Genomic DNA, 20,763 nt, shown 5'->3' with positions numbered 1-20,763 from the left:
AGTAGGTAGGTGAAGACCTAAAATATCATAGTTTCCAAGTCAGGAGGCCTAATCTCAAATGCATTTCTCCATTGTCTTTACATAGTCAGTGTTATTCTTGGCAAGTTTTATGCCATTTTTGTTCAGATTGATTTGAATATGAATCTTTTTGCCTGTTTTATTTTCTCATTGTAAGCTTTTGAATCATTTAAAGTAACTTATTTTGATGGTTGTCTTACTGTAGTTTATCTTCATGGTTACTTTGAGGGCTCTTATCTTAAATGTTTGGAACGTTTTCTTCCATTATTTCTTTGATAATATTCTCCCTTCATTTTTTCTATCTTTATTTTTTCAAATTCTAATATTTAAGAGTTGGACCTTACAGATTAATCCTCTAATTTTTCTTACACATTGTTCTCATTTTTCATTTGTTTTTTGTTAAGTCCTTCATTCTTTTCTTTTGAGATTTTTCTTTATCTTTCAGGTTCTTTTTTAAAATGTTTATTATATTATTGGTTTCTAAGCTATGTTTCAGTTCTCTACTATTTGGGGCTTGCTTAATCTGCATACCTCCCTAAATTTGCTGAGTCACATGTTCCTCCGGGGGCTTGATTATTTACTTTATAAAAAGCCCTGCTGGTTCAACTCACTTTCTTTCCTAGCACAACCAGTTGTCTCGGCCTCCCTTGGAGGGAAATCAGGTTTCACAGTCTTCAGGCTGAATGCCAAGGTGGGAGTACCTATAGTTTGGATGCCTGGGTCCTGCTCAACTAAATTCAATCCCACTACTTGCAAACTAACCCGCAGCTCATAGAACCTGGCTTCTGCAGCAGCAATTACACACTTGGAAGACTTAATATGAAAGATCTAAATAGTTTTGTGCATCTAATCTCATCATGACTAAAGACTGATTTGAATATTTTTACCTCGTTGCCCATTAAGTCAGAGAAAGAGCCTTGTAGCAAATTTTAGAGCATTTGCTTGATTAAACAATTACACTGCCTTGAGCTCCATATCATTGCCTCCGAACGCTTTTATTGGCCTATAATTTAACAGACATGGAAAATATCTTGAAAACCCCACCAAATAAAACCCAGCTAAGGGAATAGGAAGAGCACATGTCCACAAATAGGTACTAAAGCTGTCCTAGTGAAATCTAAGAATTTAAAAGAGGCCAATTCAAATGGGAAAGATGTCGCAAAGCAAAACATATAAACATATCTATAGCTAACATTTGTTTTGATCACACGTTCCTCTGGGAAACACATGGCAACTAGGAAGAAAATCTTATTTTCATTGCCAGCAGTTAAAGGGCTAACCTGCCTTGGAATCCAAAGTATTAGGGGTGTTGTATGTGTTTTAAAACTCAGCAAGTACCACTTTACACGAATGGTAGAGATTCACTTTTGCAATAATGATAACTATTTCCAGTATAGAAATATCATTTGCTGAATGTATATATATATGTGTATATATATATAGCTTTCAGGCAAAAAAAAAATCAGTATGTGAATAAATAGACCTCAGGTCTAATTAAATGCTGCTCTTTGGAGAATGGTTTACATATGCTTACCTTGGATTTAATGTTTTATTTAAGCATAGTTTGTTTTATATAACAAAGGATGGAAAATATAAAAGCATAAAGGGAAAGGGACCCCAAGGGGTTACACATTGCTTCTCTTTAGCCACTGGAGAATTGTACAACCCACCTGTCATGGGGTTGTCTGTTTTCTGCCCCAGAATGAGGCAGAAAAGAATGAGGGTGAATCACAAATTATTCTAAGTAGCTAATTCGGTTTCCTACCACCATCAGGAGACAGAAAAGTATTTTGGGAATAATAAAGTGCTATGCAAATGCAAGTTTTTATAATTAGTACTAAGACCTGTTCTCTATTCCCAGAAGGTGAAAATGACTAGACATTTTGCATCTTATAAAAATCCTTGTAACTCTGAAAACACTAAGGTTATTCTTTGGATTCTCCTATATAAATAAAACTCACATTTTACTTTTTCTTCATTAGCCTTACTTTTCAGTCTGATTTAGTAATCTGATTTATTGGACAATTGCCAAACTTACTATGCCATGAATTTAAAGCAAGTAGTAAATTAGCAAAAGCTGGTGTGACTTTTATTAAAATTTTTGTGTTTTTGAATAAAAGTCAATATCAAGTTCAAGTCAATCATGTATAATAATTACATTTTACTTTTTATCAATACTACTTTTAATTATAATTATTTTTAACATGAAAATCCAAAGAATACTACAAGGAACAAAGGAACGCTTGCATTACCAGGTAATCAACTTGATTTAGCATGATCAACTTTTTCTCATAGTTGATGATCTACCACACACCCACATGCACACATACGTAAGTTACCAAATTGTTCAAAAGCTGCAGATGCTACCTAACAATAATATCATTATCCCCAACAAAAATAACAATATCTTAATCTTATGCAACGTCCAGTCCATGATCAAACTGCTACAATTGCTCTCCAAATGTCTTGCACTATTTATAGATAATTCTTTTAATTAGATTCTGGTTTAGCACTCCAATTTTTACTGAAAAAAATGCATATATTCTTATGGGAAAGGAAGCATGATGTAGGCAGTTCTGCTCATTTAAAGTTGTAACACAAGTGATTTCTGTATATCAGTATACATTGAGCGTCTCCATTTCTCTTACCTCATGGGTTACTCTAAATATGAGTGGATACATGTAAAGTACTTATTAGCACAATGCCTATAAAACTTAAAGCTATCCATAAATGCTAATTGTTGTCCTTTTAGAGAGGTTATATAAGGAGCCTGTATATGGAGAAAAACACCCTGTTGATTTTCAGGAAAGGTACTAAACACATCTATGTGTAAATTGATTCCAAGATATTTATTAATTTGATGAAATAAGATTATAAATTTTGGATTGGCTACCAAAATGCAGTAGCAACACTTTGTTGCCTATCTGTTAAATTTTAGAGGCTGAACGACTGTTACTCAACTCTCTATTCTCCACTGCAGCTCTTGATGCTCTGAAACAATAAGAGTAGGTGGGCATCCCAGACCTTCTCATCCTATAAAGAGGCCAAGTGTCACTGGGACACTGGGAATAGGGTTTCTTGTTTGTTTTTAGTTTGTTTGTTTTTTCCTCCTTCGTCCCTCTTTCTATCTAGAACTCAGACCTGTGGTCTAATGATACATGAGCTCTTTTCAGACCCTAAAGCAAGAAGCTTGAAGACAAAGGCTTTCAGGTTAGGGGTAGAAGACTGAAAAATAGAAAAACCCTGACTTCCTTATGGCACCGTGAAACTGCTGCACTCTCTAGATTATTTTTGTTGTTTTGTTTATATTTGTGTATATTTGGTTTTCCCTGTGCTGAGTCACTGCTGCAAGCAGACTCTTAAGTTGCAGTGAGTAGGGTATCTCTCTTGCTGCAGAGGACAGGCTCTAGGCGCATGCGCTGTGGAAGCACGGGCTTCAGTAGTCGTGGCAACTGGGCCCAGAATTTATGGCTGGCGGGCTCTAGATCAGGGGCTCAGTAGTTCTGGCGCACAGGCCTAGCTGTTCCGTGGCATGTGGAATCTTCCTGGAATAAGGATCAGACCCATGTCCAAAGCATTGGTAGGCAGACTCCTATCCTCTGTGCTACCAGGGAAATCCTTTAGATTGTTATAATGCGAACAACTTTTATTTTTTTGAAAGCCACTTTTTGTCTGGTTTCTTCTCTTTTTAACTAAACGCATCTCTAACTGATAGAGACAGAAATCAAAATATTACAAGACTTTTTTCTGAAAACAAGATGCTTTTATTTTAAATTATACTTATGATAATGTGTTGTTGATTATATGAAAGAATATTCAGAAAAAGAATGAGGACTACTATGAGCCCTTCTGTATATTAAAATACATTTAAAGCAAAATTAGCTAAATTAATATATCACTGGGTGACAAATAATGATAGATCAAGGGAGGAGTATTCAAGTCTAATAAATATCTCAAACTATAATACTTGATAAATCAGGCATGACCAAATGATAAAGACAGAGAGAACTCAATATGTTTAAGAAGTCATTGATTTGAAAAAAATCAGACTTGTCCAAACATGTTCGTGGGTAAAGCTTTAAGATTAACCTTTAAGTTAATCTTAAAGCTTTAAGATTAACCCTGTGGTGGACCATATCTGCAGAGGGAACCCAGGGATCCTATTCTGTGTTGGGCCATACACTTTGTTCTGGCACTTTTCCCATACATTAGAAATATTAATTTGCTTGTCTTTGAATCAGTTCAGTTCAGTCGCTCAGTCGTGTCCAACTCTTTGCGACCCCATGAATTGCAGCACGCCAGGCCTCCCTGTCCATCACCAACTCCTGGAGTTCACTCAAACTCACGTCCATCGAGTCAGTGATGCCATCCAGCCATCTCATCCTCTGTCATCCCCTTCTCTTCCTGCCCCCAATCCCTCCCAGCATCAGTCTTTTCCAATGAGTCAACTCTTCACACGAGGTGGCCAAAGTACTGGAGTTTCAGCTTTAGCATCAATCCTTCCAAAGAACACCCAGGACCGATCTCCAAAAAGTAGCTGTGGGCTCAGTAAATATACAATGCACGACTGAATAGATATCCCTTTAGGTATTTCTGGATGTACAAAATGTATGTTAACAGACAGACCCACTCTCTGAAACCTCACAACCTGAAAAGAGCATATGAGAACTTAACTTCTGAAAAAAATAATATAAGCAGAAAGCTGTGAATATCTTAAGACAAATGAAAAACAGAACATTCTGGGAATCCATAGTATTCAAATGAAATCAGGAAGACAGAGGAAAATAATTATGATTTTGTCAAATACAGGAATAAGTATAATTTTAAAATTCATATATTATTTAGAAAAGTGTTTTTATCTTTCAGTGGGTGATGGAATACATTGGGCATCCAATTCTTACCAATAAATGCTCCAATGTCCATTGATAACAGTCTCGTACACGATTTCAGGAGATTCAAGGACTCCCCTGAAATTTGGCCACAAACACTTGGGGAAGAACCCTTGATCCATATATTTGTAGCTAAGCTTTTACCAGTATTTACGCAATCATTAACCTGACTGTGTCTCCATACAGACTAGCAAACAAACTATTTTTAATAAGACAGGAACAATGCTGCAGATCATGATACAATGAATGCATGTTTTAAAATGCAGGTTTAAACATTCCATTTTCAATGGCAACTTCATAGTGATGAAATTTTCTAAATAATCACAATACTGCTAATGAAAACCACAACCCTCCAAAGATTGCCATAAAGACCTAGCACAAGTTAGAAGATTCTTTTACAAGGGTTGATAGTTTCCAGGATATTGAAAGCATCTTATATATTCAATTCTGATTGAACATTAATTTTATTTTAGTGCAAAACTATAAATGTTCAGTTGAATTATGAAGGAGCTTTATGTCCAGATATGTTCAACTTAAAATATGTCTCAGAAATTAGCACTCGCATATCTTTAGATCATTTTGGTGGACATCTATTGGTTCTGAAAATGCTTTTCAAAATACATCACGAAGATTAAACTCCAGGCCATCATTGATTCCTTTGTCCATGATGGCAAAGTGAGGAGAAGCTTGGCTCACAGAGGACTGAGGCAGAACAAGGTCACTTATTCATGTCCAGGAAGAAAGGTTTCTTTTTTTCATGAAATACCCATATGAGGATCAGTACACCATAAATAAAATCTAAAAAGTTTTCAAACAGTGTTTTAATCAACAGGTAGAACTTTGTGGTTATAATATATTTCTTAAGTTCTTATTAGAAACTTTCTCTATTTGGAAAGTCCCAAGTCATACAATGTTTTAAATAATCATGCTTTTGTTAGTATGCTGTAACATAATTTACAAAGCATTTTAAGAAATATGGTTTTATTTAAACTTCTTAATTTTTGAGTAGTTCCTTTTATTTATAAATAAGGAAACATAGGGTTTTTTGATGGCTTATGCATAAGATGGCCAAACCAGGAGCTAATAAAGGTCTTTCAACTCTATCTCATATTATTTCCATGGTTACTTGCATTTTGTGATACATAACATGTACTGGTTTTTACATTTTTCATTATGATATAATTTATCATAATCCTCATACCATTCTTCTTTGAAAATTCATTAAAAATACATACAGTATAAGCACTTTTAAGTGAATGGAATATTTTGATCTTAAGCATTTTATTTCTTGAGACTGAATTTAGTTGGTGTTCAAATCTCCTTAAGAGAGATATTTATAGATCAAAACTACCTTTCCAGACTGCTGGTTTCTTTCCAAACAAAATTTCTTTTTACTTTTTTTCCCCTCTGGCACAAGTTTCTGCATGTAACAGCAGGAATACAAATTATGTCCAAAGCATTTACGTAGTTGGCAGAAGTATTTTCTCTTCTGCTATAAATTTATCAAACACTTTTCAAAACAGTAAATCCCTGAAAACAAGGGCTGAATTCCAAATACAATCATCACAGTCATGCCATTTACAATGTTGAAGTTAAGAGACTCTTCAATTATCTATTGTAAAGATCCTAAGTTTGAGAGCAATAACCATTTACTATGGGTCTAAACTGGCAGACTAATTTTCAGCTTCAGCAACTCTATTTTTTTTCTTGAAACTTTAGGCCAATTTTTCACTATGGGAAATGCATTGCTAATTAGTGATGAGTTCCTGCATGAGTCTTTTCACTCAACCTACAAATATGCATGCCTCTCCAGACAGTAGCATCATCATCAAATCGGAGCATAATGGGACAGATGGAGGAGAAAGGAAGAGCTTTTAGGAGTCAGAAGACAAAATTGAGTGCATGCGACATCATTTATAATGTCCTCAGCATGCACATTCAATTAGAAGTAAAATATTGATTAGGTAGCTGATGTCACAGATAATACATTATGGAAAAGTAATTAAACATTTTCAATTTTTCATCTTTTAAAATTCACACACTACAGCCGAATTAAAGATGAGTTAGTTAGGAAGCAAATGGTGCGGATGAAGGAGAGAAATTAGTCAGGTATGGACAAACCAAGTGAGTATTTTTTTTTTCATCAGAAGGGTTCAACAAGCAGTTATTAAGAGCCCAATATCTGTCGGGCACTCAGTTACGCAAAATAGACACAGAAGTGGACACAATGAGTAAGACACAGCTTCTTCCGTCAAAGGGCTCTCACATCTTGAGGGCAGAGAACAGACACCTGTCCTGTGGATCATCTCACACCATCACTTAACCCTGGAGTTACAGGGATCAACTGACTACACTGAGGCAACTCCAGCTGCCACCGGTCAATAAATGCAAAACACTTATTGAAATAGTTGTGCAAGTGGCCACCATCAAAGCAAGGATGTATTAAGACCTTCCCAGATTCTGAATAGTTGGTTTTATCCTCTATTTATAATCTGTGCTTGGAAACATTAACTTGATGGACCCTCAGAGAAGAGTTTCTGAGCTCTTGACTGTTTATCAACTGAAAAGGTGCCCTAAGAGAGTTTGAATGCTGCTGCTGCTAAATTGCTTCAGTCATGTCCGACTCTGTGCAACCCCATAGACCACAGCCCACCAGGCTCCCCCGTCCCTGGGATGCTCCAGGCAAGAACACTGGAGTGGGTTGCCATTTCCTTCTCCAATGCATGAAAGTGAAAAGTGAAAGTCAAGTCACTCACCCTCAGTGACCCCAGGGACTGCAGCCTTCCAGGCTCCTCTGTCCATGGGAGTTTGAATGAACATTGCTAAAAAAATATGGAAATACACAGGTCTTGGAGGTGTTATGAAAAGTTTCAGTTTACAAATACAGAGGCAAAGAGAATATAAGAAATGCACAGAGAAAGGCAGTGCTTATTTCTTGGGGTACAAAATCAAACCCAGGAGCTGGTGAAAGCTCAAGCAAAAAACTTCAACTCAGATATGGAACAAAAATCAGTACAGTTAAGAATGATAGACAGGAAAGTGTTTGAAGAATATAAAAGAAATAAAAGAATACAGGCGCCAAGGGTAAGGACAAAAACAGTACTATGGACACAAATATAAGGTTTTTAGAGGTTATGGGAAAAGATGAATTAACCTGTTAACAGCAACATGTGTTTCTGTAGAGAAAGCCGAGAAATATATTCGAGTGGTACACTGTATATTTTCTATAGAAGGATATTCTGAATAATCTAACAAGTAGACTTTTTTTTTGCTAATGCTTCCCATAATGAAGAAGCAGCAATTCAGGTAACATATAAATACAATCCACCTTGAGAAAAAAAAAATGTGTTTTGGAATAAAACACATCATTTAAGGATCTCTGTGTGGCAAACTGGCATGTTCAGAAGAGAAAGAATATTAGGTCATAAAAGAAAAGAAAGGGGAGAAGGAAGAACAAGAGGAAGGAGGCGGGGAGGGGCAAGAGACGTCAAATGATAGTCAAAATGATGTCTAAGAGACATCTTCTTAGAGATGTCTAAGAAATCAAAAGATATTGCAGAATTGCATACAGTCATTGCATACTCAATAAAGTCTTCCTAGCCATGCCTGACACATTGACCAGTGAATTAGTCCAAAAGGAACTTCCTGGGTCCTTTTATTATACAACCATTTAGCTTTATTTTAGACATTTTTCCAGCTTTGCCATTCAATTTACTAGCCCCCAAGAGATTAGAGATGAAGATAAGTAAACTGAGAAGAATAAGTAAGAGCTGACCCTCAGTCATTGAAGGAGGGGATAGGAAATAAAACTAGAAAAAGCCTCAAGAAAAATCAACATCAGTCACTTAATGTTGGAATATACACCTGAAACAACGCAGGAAAATGATATTCAGGTTAGAAATCACTGTTTACAAACACCAGATTGTTTTAATCATCCTTTATTCCAATAAATATCACTTATCTTCAATGTTTCTCAACCCATCTTTTCATTTTCCCCTTAAAAAAACTTTACAGACATTTAGTTTTTCTGAGCAACCATTCACAATTTTTGCCATGAAAATGTAATACCTCAAATATACTATTTATACTTTTACGTACTGTGGACCTTTGGAGGATGTCAAATCCTTGTAATAGCTAGGATTTTTTTCCACCCTTAGAGAACCAAGCTTTGCTCCTTTGAAAACAACATCACACCCACTGAAAATGCATGCTCTCATCTGAGCCAGGCACCGTACCAGGCACTGAAGTGGTTGATGGTGAGTAAAACAGACAAGGCCTCTGACCCTATGGAGCTCACTGTTTAGAGATAATTAATACAGGCTCAGTATAGTGGCAAATGCTAGGGGATAGCTCTGAGTTCATATTAATGGTTATGGAAATAAGAAAAGCCTTGTTTGAGAAAGTGGCATTTCAATTGTGATCTGAAGGATGGAGAGGATGCTCTAGGAAACAAAGGAAGGAAAAACATTCAAGACAGCGATGACAGCGTATACAAAGGTCCTGTTGCTGCTGCTAAGTTGCTTCAGTCGTGTCCAATTCTGTGCGACCCCATAGACGGCAGCCCACCAGGCTCCCCCGTCCCTGGGATTCTCCAGGCAAGAATACTGGAGTGGGTTGCCATTTCCTTCTCCAGTGTATGAAAGTGAAAAGTGAAAGTGAAGTCGCTCAGTCGTGTCTGACCTTCAGCAACCCCATGGACTGCGGCCCACCAGGCTCCTCCGTCCATGGGATTTTCTAGGCAAGAGTAATGGAGTGGGGTGCCATCACCTTCTCTGACAAAGGCCCTGTGGCAGGAAGGAATACGGCACAATTTTAAGAAGACCAATGTGAGTAGAGAATGGAGAACATCAGAAAGCATAAGGTACAATGAGGCTAGAGGAGGAGGCAAGGGGGTTACAGGTCATACCACAGACTTGCTCTATTCTAAGAGCAAGGTGAAAAAAATAAATGGTGTTTTAAAAACAGAAACCGAGTCTGTGACATGATTAGATTCTCAACAATCACACGTGCACACAGAAAAACTGAATTATGTTAAAGGTACTCTGCTTATGAATGCTTGGAATTGCGGAAGTTGTACACATTTTCAATGTTTCCATTAAAACAACTGTGTTTTAAAAATGAATGCATCCATGGAAGATTTTAGTTACTTAAAAAATCAGAATGCACAAAACAGTTAATTCTCAACTATGCCAGGAAAAGCAGGTATTTCTCTGTTTAAAATTGGACTCATTGTGACGTATGGAGTAATAAAATGAATAATGAATGTATGCAACAGATGATTATTCTGTTCAAAGTATGACACACAGACTGCTTACAAAACAACTGATGAAGAGTAAATGCTGATAAGATATGCCGCCTTAAAAGCTGTAAGAGCTTCACCTGGACTGATACACTGTGCCGTCCGCACTCAAGTAAACAACAGAACTGCTTCTTTTGTCTTTGAACACAACTGTTTCCCATCATCTAAGAAATTCCCACTAGAAACCAGGCAATTTTAAGAAATGACTTTAGCAGTCATTCAGTTCCTGCTCCTTGCTACTATAACAACAGGAGGTGAGTCTTAAAGAACTTCGTTTAAATTCATTTAGATTTAAGGTTCCATTTAGTTCCAAATACATCTCTGATTACTAGCTGCAGTATATCCGTGCTTGTGCAAGTGTGTGTGTATATAACATTGTTATTTTTAAAAAAATCCTTAAAGGCCTTTCCTACATTTCAATTTTATTTTTTCAGATAATACCAACTATTGTTCTTTAAGCGGAGCCTGTGCTCCCAGTTGACACTCTCAGGCTAACTAGGAAGAACATACTAGGAAGAAGGGCAGAGAGGTCTAGAAGTTTGTTATTCATGCCATTCCAGAAAAATCTAACCTTGCTCCAACCTAGCAATCCAATGGTTTGGTCAGATATGCTCACACAACACCACCTTTGACAAAATTCCTTCCTGCAGTTACTTTTATTTTCCAAATGACGTAAAGTTATAGAAAGTGATCAACAACTTTCTGCAACCCTTAAGAAGATGGCAGACATACTTCCCCAGCCATCCTGCAAAAGAAGGGTGGGTTCTCATACCAACTGGGGCCCTGAGCCAGTTCCAGGGCCCTTGCCCCTATCCAGTGGGTGACAAGCCAGATCGGAAAACATATACCAAGAAGATTCACAAAAGGTCAGTCAAGACAGGCCCTCTGAGGACGTTACAGATGAGGCTAGGATGGGTCCACTGAGACATGTGTGAATCGAAGCATTGAAAGATCTGGCAAGGGTCAGACCATCATTCATGCCAGTCAACCCCAAGCCCAGAAATTCACAGCTCACACCAGAATGGTCTCCACTCAGACATTCTGGCAGTCTCAGTGGCTGCACGCTGAGTCATAGGATGTGGCAAATCATCCAGCAATTATCATTCTGGCATTTCACAAAGAAAAACTCGTGGGGTTGCTTCTGTTCGGTTTTGTGAGGGCCAAGCTGACAAGAGAACAGGAGACGGCCAGAAACTATTTTTAAGTTTCTTCACCAAATCCCTTTCTGAAGTCGATTAGAAATTTGTGTGTTGGCATAGAGTAGAACTTTTTTTTTAATTATGAAGAAACAGGGGTAGTGTGTTAAAGGGCTTATGATCAGCTCTGAGTGTTATTTCATACTCTGGGATCCTGAAAATGGCCCTGTTCTTTCCTGGGGAATGGCCTCTATCTGCTTAGAAAGACCCTCTGCCCTTTTTCTAAAAGAATTATGCACCTATGCAGTGCAGCAGTAACATAGAGGGGCTATGAGGGCAGTAGCAAGAGTCTTTCATTGGGTTATACCTTCTCTGCAGGCTGACAGTACCCACGCTGCGTTGGCAGCATACCAGTACTGGAAGAGAACCAGATCTACAGTAAAAGACACCAAAATGCTCACTTCTGCACCCTAGTGCTCCTTGAAATCACAGCTTAAGATAACAGAGTTTATAGTATTATATTTTTAAAAGATTTTTTTGATGTGGACAATTTTTAAAGTCTTCATTGCGTTTGTTGCAATACTGTTTCTCTTTTATGTTTTGTTTTTTTGGCCATGAGACATAGGGGAGCTTAGCTCCCAGATCAGGGATCGAACCCACGCATCCTGCTTTGGAAGGCGAAGTCTCAACCACTGGACCACCAGGGAGGTCCACCATAGTACTATATTTCCAGTGTCAAATGGAGCCTTAAATTATTAAAATATGTTTGCCCTCCTGTGGCGAAGTTGTTCTACAAGTACATAGGTGGTTGCTAGATACTTTCAAATATAATATTTCCATGCTATATATCAGCACATATGATATCTTGTCAATATTTTACAAAAATAAAATTTATGTAATATTTTCCTTTTGTAATTTACAAACAAGTGGTTGGTGATGGGGGATTTATGTCTTCATAGACTGATTCAAGACCTACAATAATAACAGTAATACTTACATTGTCTACAATTATTATTTTTTTAAGGCAAGCACATTGCTCATGTTTTTCTGCCTTAAAAAGAGCTATTTTCAATTGCATGTAGGCTAAAATTAGCCAGATCAGACTTCTATTTGTATCTAGTGATATCTGATGCAGGGGAAATTTTGTAGCTGTCACTGAAAGTATTAAGAAAGATATCTTCCAGCTGTCTGGTAGTTCCCATGGAACAAGGACCTGTTCCCCAACCCTCTGCAGAGTGAACTTTACTGATTTATTTTACCTCACTAGATTTTATGTTTTATATTGGAACTGTGTATAATATCCTGGTGAACAAATGGGCAAAACTCTCCATTGTTGTTTTTTAACTATGGAGGAAAAAAAGAAATAAAGAACACTTAATTATCTTAGCATGTCTTGAAAAGCTAAGAGGCATCCTCCCAGTTACCATGGATATACGTTTCCTATTTATAATAACAGTCTTCTCAAAGAAACTGAAACTCATTAAAGTTGCCAATTACAATGTAGCACTTTATTGTAATGTCCCATTAAATTTATAAAGTTGTGCATCCTCAATATTTCACTTTCAATAGTGTCTTTAGTAGCAGTTTTTTCATACAATATGTTTTTTCAAATGTCATTTTAAAATGATTATATTTTAATGCATTTTAAACAAAATATGGATTCTGTTCATTGCAGTTCTGTTGGATAAAACAATTATTTAAGTTCAAAATATGTTTGTAGTTTTACACATACTGTGGCCATGAAAAATAGGTTAATAATCTGTCAGTAAAAAAGTCAACTGTAGCTAACATTTTTTGAGTGGTTACCATGTGTCAAGGTTTCTTTAAGGTAATTTGTATGTATTAACTAGTTTGTATTTTGGAATGAAAATTTATTTGGCAGTTTTAACAGAGGCTTAAATGAGTAAATCACATTTTGACTCTATAGAAGAAAGGAATCTGTTGTTTAAATATCCCACCCAGAGAAGAAGAATGGAAGGAATTCCCAAGACGTTTTTCACTAGGTTAGTATGTATCTAGTTCACCTTAAAATCCATTTTGTCAGGTTAAAAAAATCAATTATGCTTACTAGGAAGTAGAATAATGAAGGTGGCTAAAAATTACCAGGTGTTTTTTAATCAGGCACTATTAAGAATTGATGCTTTCGAACTGCAGTGCTAGAGAAGACTCTTGAGAGTCCCCTGGACAGCAAAGAGATCCAACCAATCAATCCTATAGAAAATCAACTCAGAATATTCATTGGAAAGACTGATGCAGAAGCTGAAGCTCCAAAATTTTGGCCACCTGATGCAAAGATCTGACTTATTGGAAAAAATCCCTGATCCTAGGAAAGATTGAGGACAAGAGAAGAAGCGGGCAACAGAGGATAAGATGGTTAGATGGCATCACTGACTCAATGGACATGAGTTTGAGCAAACTTCAGGAGGTGAAGTCCTTCAATAATAAAGGACAGCGAAGCCTGGGCTGCTGAAGTTCATGGGGTCTCAAAGAGTCTGACACAACTTAGCAACTGAGCAACAACAATAAGTCTGTTAGTTAAACACCTTACATTACTCAATCCACATAATACTCTTTGCAGACTTTTTTTTTTTTTTAATGGATATAAAAACTGGTGCTGAGGAAAGTAAAGAATTTGTCCCAACATACATAATTGATAGTGATAAAGGCAAGACGGAGTCCAAGTTGATCTATTGTTTTACTCAAGAAACAAAGGTCTCTACTACACTATATATTTTAATTATTATAAACATAATAAAACTATATAGTCTTATTTTATATATAACTTTATACTGTATATACCTTCATATATATCTTACATATAAAATTTAGTTAGATGGCTTCCCAGGTGATCAGTGATAAAGAATCTGCCTGTAATGCAGGAGACATGGGTTTGATCCCTGGGTTGGGAAGATCCCCTAGAGGAGGAAATGGTGACCCACTCCAATATTTTTGTTTGGGAAATCCTATGAACAGAGGAGTTTTGTGGGCTACCATCCATGGGGTCGCAAAGAATTGGACACCACTGAGCTACTTAACAAGGATAACTATTTTTTTTTTAAGATCTTTTTTTGGGGGGAAGTGGACCATTTTTTAAGTCTTCATTGAATTTGTTACAGTATTGTTCCATGTTTTGGCTTTTTGGCCAGGAGGCATATGGGGTCTTAGCTCCCAGACCAGGTGTCCCATGCATACCCCAGGGAAGTCCCCAGACTTGTTTGTTTTTTCTTTAGCCTCTCACTCTGCAACCAATCAGACCTAGAGAACAGAATGAGAAAACAATAAGGATGACCACAGTGCATATGATAGTCTAATCTGCCAGGATCCATGGCAAGAAAAAATGCAAGCCCAGGTCACCCTAAGCCTAAGAAATTCCTTAGGACTTAAAAATAACAGGGCTAGTCATAAATTATCATGTGTTTATTTTTTGACCCTTGAAAATACTGCTGTGGACACCTAGAGCCTTCCCAAAGAAACCTCTTACATTTGCATTCTAACATTTTCCTGGTGTCAGCGAACATTGACTAAATTTACAGCCATATACTGACTTGCCCTAGTGTTGATTATAAGCAGTAACCTATCTGTAAGGCATGTTCACAGTTCTACACACTCATTCAAAAGTGTTTATTGAGCACCTGTGATGTACCAGATGCCCGGCAAGGCACTGTAGATGCGAAGATGAATAAGAAACGACTCCCATCTGATGGAGTGCAAAGTAGAACTCGGGAGACAGATATATGTAGATTTGAATTATTGCGCTAGGTATTTTCAACATCTCTGAAGAAATGGCTATGGGCAGTCAGGGGGCAGTGACTGCAGAACTACCAAGGGTTCACACCATGGTAGCACTGACTGAGTTAAGGTTTGTACAGGGGATTTTCTGTACAAGGGAATCTGTGCTGGGGCAGGGCCAGGGAAAGGTGAAAAGTTCAAAGTGCCCAGAAGGTAAGCAGGCAGCAGGTGACCCAGTGGAGAGGACAATATCAGGGCCAGACTGTGAAGGAGCTTGAATTTTGTTCTCCAACAGAGTGTGGTCTCTAAAATCATTTGCTGTGCATCTCTATTAGTATGAATCCCTTGGTATTCTTATAAAATGTACATACATATATATTTATCTATGTGTAGAACTTATGTACATCCTAAAACACACATAAAGTGCAAATCCCAAAAATATTGTGTAAAAAATAAAATCACATAGAGGTCCTCTGATATTCTTCTCCCAACCCTATAGATCCCCCTGTGTCTGCACTCCACTTTAGAAGCAACTTTTTTAGGCAATGGACATTTGAAAGAGAATTGAAAACCATCAGCTTTGCTTTTTTTAAATTTATTTCTTGTTATTTGTTTTTTTTTTCATTGGAGGAAAATTGCTTTACAATGTTGTGTTGGTTTCTGCCAAGGGTAAAACAGATAGCTGGTGAGCAGTTGCTCTCTGTGACTACCTAGAGGGGTGAGATGGGAGCAGGGGAAGGGAGGCTTAAGAGTGAGATGATGTATGTTTAATTACGGCTGATTTGCATTGCTGTAGGGCAGCTTTGACTTTTTTGAGACTGACTCAGGGAGATGCACGAAGATTAGGCTGAAAGAGATGAGTGGAGCCTAGAGCGAAGGAGCAGGGTCGCCCATGGGAACCTGAGTTCAACCTGAAGCAGGAGCAAAGGTAATGATTGCTAAGGTCCTTGCAAGGGATGGTGTCGGGGAGGGGTGAGTGGGATGGTGGGGAGCAGTGCCAGGACCATGCTGTGGGTCTAGGGACCCATCTGCCAGGGCTGCTCAGAACCATCTACACACGGTTCTCAGGAGAGGTCTTCTGCACGTTTTATATCAAGACCGCATTAAAGAAAGATAAAGAAATGAAATAGAAATAAACATACAGAGAACTATATAAACAAAGCTTTAAGAGTCTTTGTGGGTAATGAACAGGTAAGCACTCGTTATATTAGCTGGTGTATTTCTTTATGTTTAGAAAATATTTTAAAATAAAAATAGATTTATTTACATTGCTTACATGCTTAAATCAACTTCATTAGCTAACAGAGAATTTTGAAACCTATGATTATTAAACACTATATTCTCCTTACAGAAACAAAGCAGTTTTGCTAAATTCAGTGAAATGTTGACATGTGAGAATTTCTTACCTAAAATGACTAAACATTTCATATATCTGCAGATAGGTGCAAAATTGCTATCAACTCCCCTCTTCTGATACAAAATTAATGAGTATTCAGTGAAGCCATAACAAAGAATTTTCCTCCAGGCATGTTATAAAAACACTTCTGGTTCTGGTATGAATGCAAAGTCTTGTCTGAAACCCAGTGATTTAAAATATGCACATTTGTGAAGCTGATGAATGCCACACAGAGTAATTCTTTTGATGTTTCTCATATTTAAAATCCCTGTCCTACCTTATCAAGTCCTATCTTACAATGAATGTTTTCCTAAGGAGACTTGAAGAACAATTAATGATTAAATTCAGAGCATTTTCATTTCATCCAACTACTTAAAGATATGAAGCCCTAATAAATTCTAAATATCAGTAAAGTACTCAATCAATACTACTGTTTCTTTTTCATAAAGGATGATACTGTCCATAAAAGATGATACCTCGAACTATCTCAGGAGTAAGGGAATTGCTTTCACGATGACAGCTTTTGTCTGCTGTATAAAAATACTGGGATCTGAATTTCAGTCTCTGATTCATGGTACATTCATTTAGTCCCAATGCAAGGGAAAAGCAGTGTTGGAAAGTGAGGTATGAACCTACTTGAAGTGCATAGAGTCATAGATTCATGAAATAAATAATCACCGATGCACTCAAGAGTCAGGCCATTATGATCCTTATGATAAAAATGTAATACTTTCCTTTTATCTTTTCCTTCTCCCCTTTTAAAAGGCTTCATGAGAATATTCTATATTTGTAGATATTTCTCAATAATAAAATCAAAAATAATCCAAAATATTAACAAACTGATGACTTCTCATATCAATAGTCCTATCTAAGAATTTTATTCTCACATTTATGAAATAATAATCTGAGGTTTTAAATGTAAAATTTAACAAAATAGAAAATTGCTCCTATAGGACAATAAATCTCATAGGGAAAAAACTGCAAATATCAGAAATATTAAAACAAACTTTTTTATTTTGTAGATTTATGGAGAAAATTATTTGCATTAAATCTAATAAAATATATTTTATAGCATAGACTCAACTATGTTTTGTTTTATAATTCTTATTTTCCACTTATATTCTATAATATTTGTATCCAGTTGAAAAGAAATTAATTTTACACTACTTCTAAAAACGTCAATTATGTTGGAAAAAGAAATGGATACTTCAAACTTCAATTAAAATGCCATCATGCCACATTTTCATCCTATTTTAAAATGCATTGGAAAAGGACAGCCTTGAACACTTGAAGTTTTGAGGTTACCTAGAAAAATTATATTGCAGGCCTTGGTTTGTGAAGAAAGTTCAATCACCATTTCCTGCTCATCATTCTTTGTAATTGATGATACAACCATATGAAAAAGAGCCTGCCATAAACTGACTGTGGCTACTTGGGCAAGATATGACTTTCTTAAAGCTCAGTTTTCTACCCTGCTAGATGGAAAAAGGCCTATCTGTGTCTATCTCTATCTGTCTACCTATCTAATACTTGCCTGAGTATTATTGAAAAGATCACAGTGACAGTGGTCAGCGAGTTTTATAATGTTTTTTGTGAACCACAGAACAGCTGCAAACGTCCACAAGGAAGAGGTAGGGAGTTTGAGGCCTGTCCTTGCTGAATGACTCTTACTCTGTTTTGTGGCTCCTGATTTAACAGCACAGCCAGAATGCTTTTCTAAATTATCCAACTTAACAGCAACGTTCATTCTATAACTATTCACAGATTGCACATAAGCCAGGACAAAAAAAGTCAGGGAAGGGATTAATGCTAGCATCTTCCATTCTTGGATGCGTAAGACTTTAATAGTACCTTATGAAAGGCAGCTTTTCCCAAACTTACCTATTCAAAGAGCTGGGCATTAAGACCCAGGCTGGGGAAAAGCCTGCTAGTAGTTAGTTTGAAAGTGAAAGTGTTAGCCAACTCTTTGCAACCCTGTGGACTGTAACTAACCCACCAGGCTCCTCTGTCCATGGGATTTTCCAGGCAAGAATACTGGAGTGGGTTGCCATTCCCTTCTCCAGGGGATCTTCCTGACCCAGGGATTGAACCTGGGTCTTCTACATTGCGGGCAGATTCTTTACCATCTGAGCCACCAAGAAAGCCCCTGGTTAGCCTCCTAATCAGCTGGCTGAATGCTTAAGACCCATGAACATGTGGTTAACACTAGTACAAGAAAAACTTTTCTTCACTCAGGATGAAAACAGGAAACACATCAATCTCTCTCTCTCTCTCCCTCTCACTCCCCCGCACCAACCCATGCTTCCCTCACCCTCATTCATAATTTCTCTGTCTCTCTTTGCCTCTCTCTCCCAATATGGACTTAAAAATACATACTGCAGAACCAAAGTGATTCTGAAGACTCAGAGGAATAACATATTCCTGATAAATTATCTATTGCTGTATTTATTTTTTTTTTTTGGAATGTATTTAAAATATAATTTAGGTAGGAGCCAAGCCCTCATTCATTTAATTAAAAGGTTACTGAGTATCTTGTATGTGCCAAGCATTTTCATAAGGCAGTGTTTCTTAGTTCTTGGTAGGCCCCAGAATCACCTGGGGTGGAGGGAGGGTCTGAAAAAAACAGTGTCTAGGTCCCACCCCAGACTGTATCATTCAGTGCTGCCCAGGTGCTTATAATGTGCCAACAGGGCTGAGAACCACTCGGCTAGAGGTGGAGGAGAAAGCTGTGAACCCACGGACAAGATTCCAGCTGTCCTGGAGACAAGTTCTCCAGCTGTGAGTTGGGGCATCAGTGGAGAAATAATAGAATTTTAGATAGTGATAAAAGCCATGATGAAAATAGCACAGCTTGTTGTACTAGGAGAGGGACAGGGACTGGGGCAAGATGTTTTTGATGGGGTGGTTAGGGACACCTCAACTGAGATCAGAAAGCTCTCCAGGTCATGATGAGTGTTTGGGGTCTTTAAAATTTAATGAGAAGGCATAAGAGATGTTAGGCATGAGAGTGGTGAGATCTGATTTACTTTTTGACTTTGTGTGAAAATAGACTGGAAGGTGAGCAAGGAGAAGATTATTAAGAGACTTTAACTGGTCCAGACCAGAAATAATGTGAATTGAACAAGAGTGAAGAAAGTAAAGAGAGCAAGGAATGTTCTGAATGTTGCGAAAATGCTGATAGTTGAGGAAGCCGGGTGGTGAGGCTCACTGGGCTATTCTGGCTGTATCTGTATACATTGAAAGATGTAGGATACATGAAGAGCTGTTATACACTTTCGAGGGAGAAGATTTTGACCAGAGATTTCATATGCTTTCTAGCTTTATGGAGGGAATAGACTTTCACAGGTGGGTGAGGATTTAAATAATTTTCAAAATCTTTTAGATGGACTTTAACAGAAGGAGTAATTAAGACCAAATTTAAGGATGGAAATGTCATGAATTATGGTTTTTCCTTATTCAGCTTGGAGCCTAAACTCAGGGGTCCTGTTGAATTCGTGTTGTCAGAACACAGGAGAGCCTGATTTCATTCTGTCCTTCATGGTGCTCCGCTTTTGCTGTTTTCCCTGTCTTAGGAATCGTGTTTCTTGTGCCACGACCTTTAACCCATTACTTAGATGGGGTTTTTTATTGCCAGGTTGATGTCTGCTAAGATCTTTTAGAATTCTCTCTAAAACTTGCATTTCAGTGCTTCTCTCCTTGCATGTGGGTTTTTATTACCTCATGTCAGATCAGAACTGCAACGCAATTCCATTCCAGTGGAGCTCAGCACTCTGCAGCCAGTTGTTCTGGGGCACTTTGGTTACACTGGAATTGATCTTAGCTGAAGATATTTCTGAGTGTTGCCTCCTTCTGTCATTAAGTCCCCTGGAATCTAATTTAGCAGTTTTCTAGTGTGACTAATAGGGAACGTAATTCACTATACATTACAGTGGATACTTTCCATGGGTGTATCATTGTTTCGTACCCCAAATCTGCTAGACTCAAAATCCATAATCTAATATTTAAAGTTCTACAACCGAGTCATCCCCTCTCTGCTCTACAGGAGAGAGACACACTTTGCTGTCCCCTCTACGGTGATTCGCCCTTTAGGCTAGGCTCTTCCAAGGTACTGGGTGTATATATATGTTCAGATGCCAAATGCTAGACAAGAATTTCCTGTTCCCTTTGTCACTTTGTTTCTCAGTGAAGGCACCTTAAATGTGCAGAAACACAAACTTGAAGATTGTAGGAGTATATGAACAGTGACTTGGGGTTGCAGGATGAGTGAGGGTCATTACCTACATATATTGAGCCTAG

At 37.5% G+C, this 20,763-nt stretch overlaps 1 protein-coding gene across 1 annotated transcript in view; it reads right to left on the bottom strand.

The window, feature by feature from the left end:
• The window catches only part of IQCM (IQ motif containing M), a 478,048-nt gene that overhangs the window by 39,389 nt on the left and 417,896 nt on the right, over positions 1–20,763 (bottom strand). The gene's annotated exons all lie outside the window — the stretch shown is intronic.

Source organism: Bos indicus, chromosome 17, assembly GCF_029378745.1.
Source record: "Bos indicus isolate NIAB-ARS_2022 breed Sahiwal x Tharparkar chromosome 17, NIAB-ARS_B.indTharparkar_mat_pri_1.0, whole genome shotgun sequence".
NCBI lineage: Eukaryota > Metazoa > Chordata > Mammalia > Artiodactyla > Bovidae > Bos > Bos indicus.
Note: the sequence above shows the minus strand (reverse complement) of the source record. Positions and strands in the feature narration are given on the sequence as shown.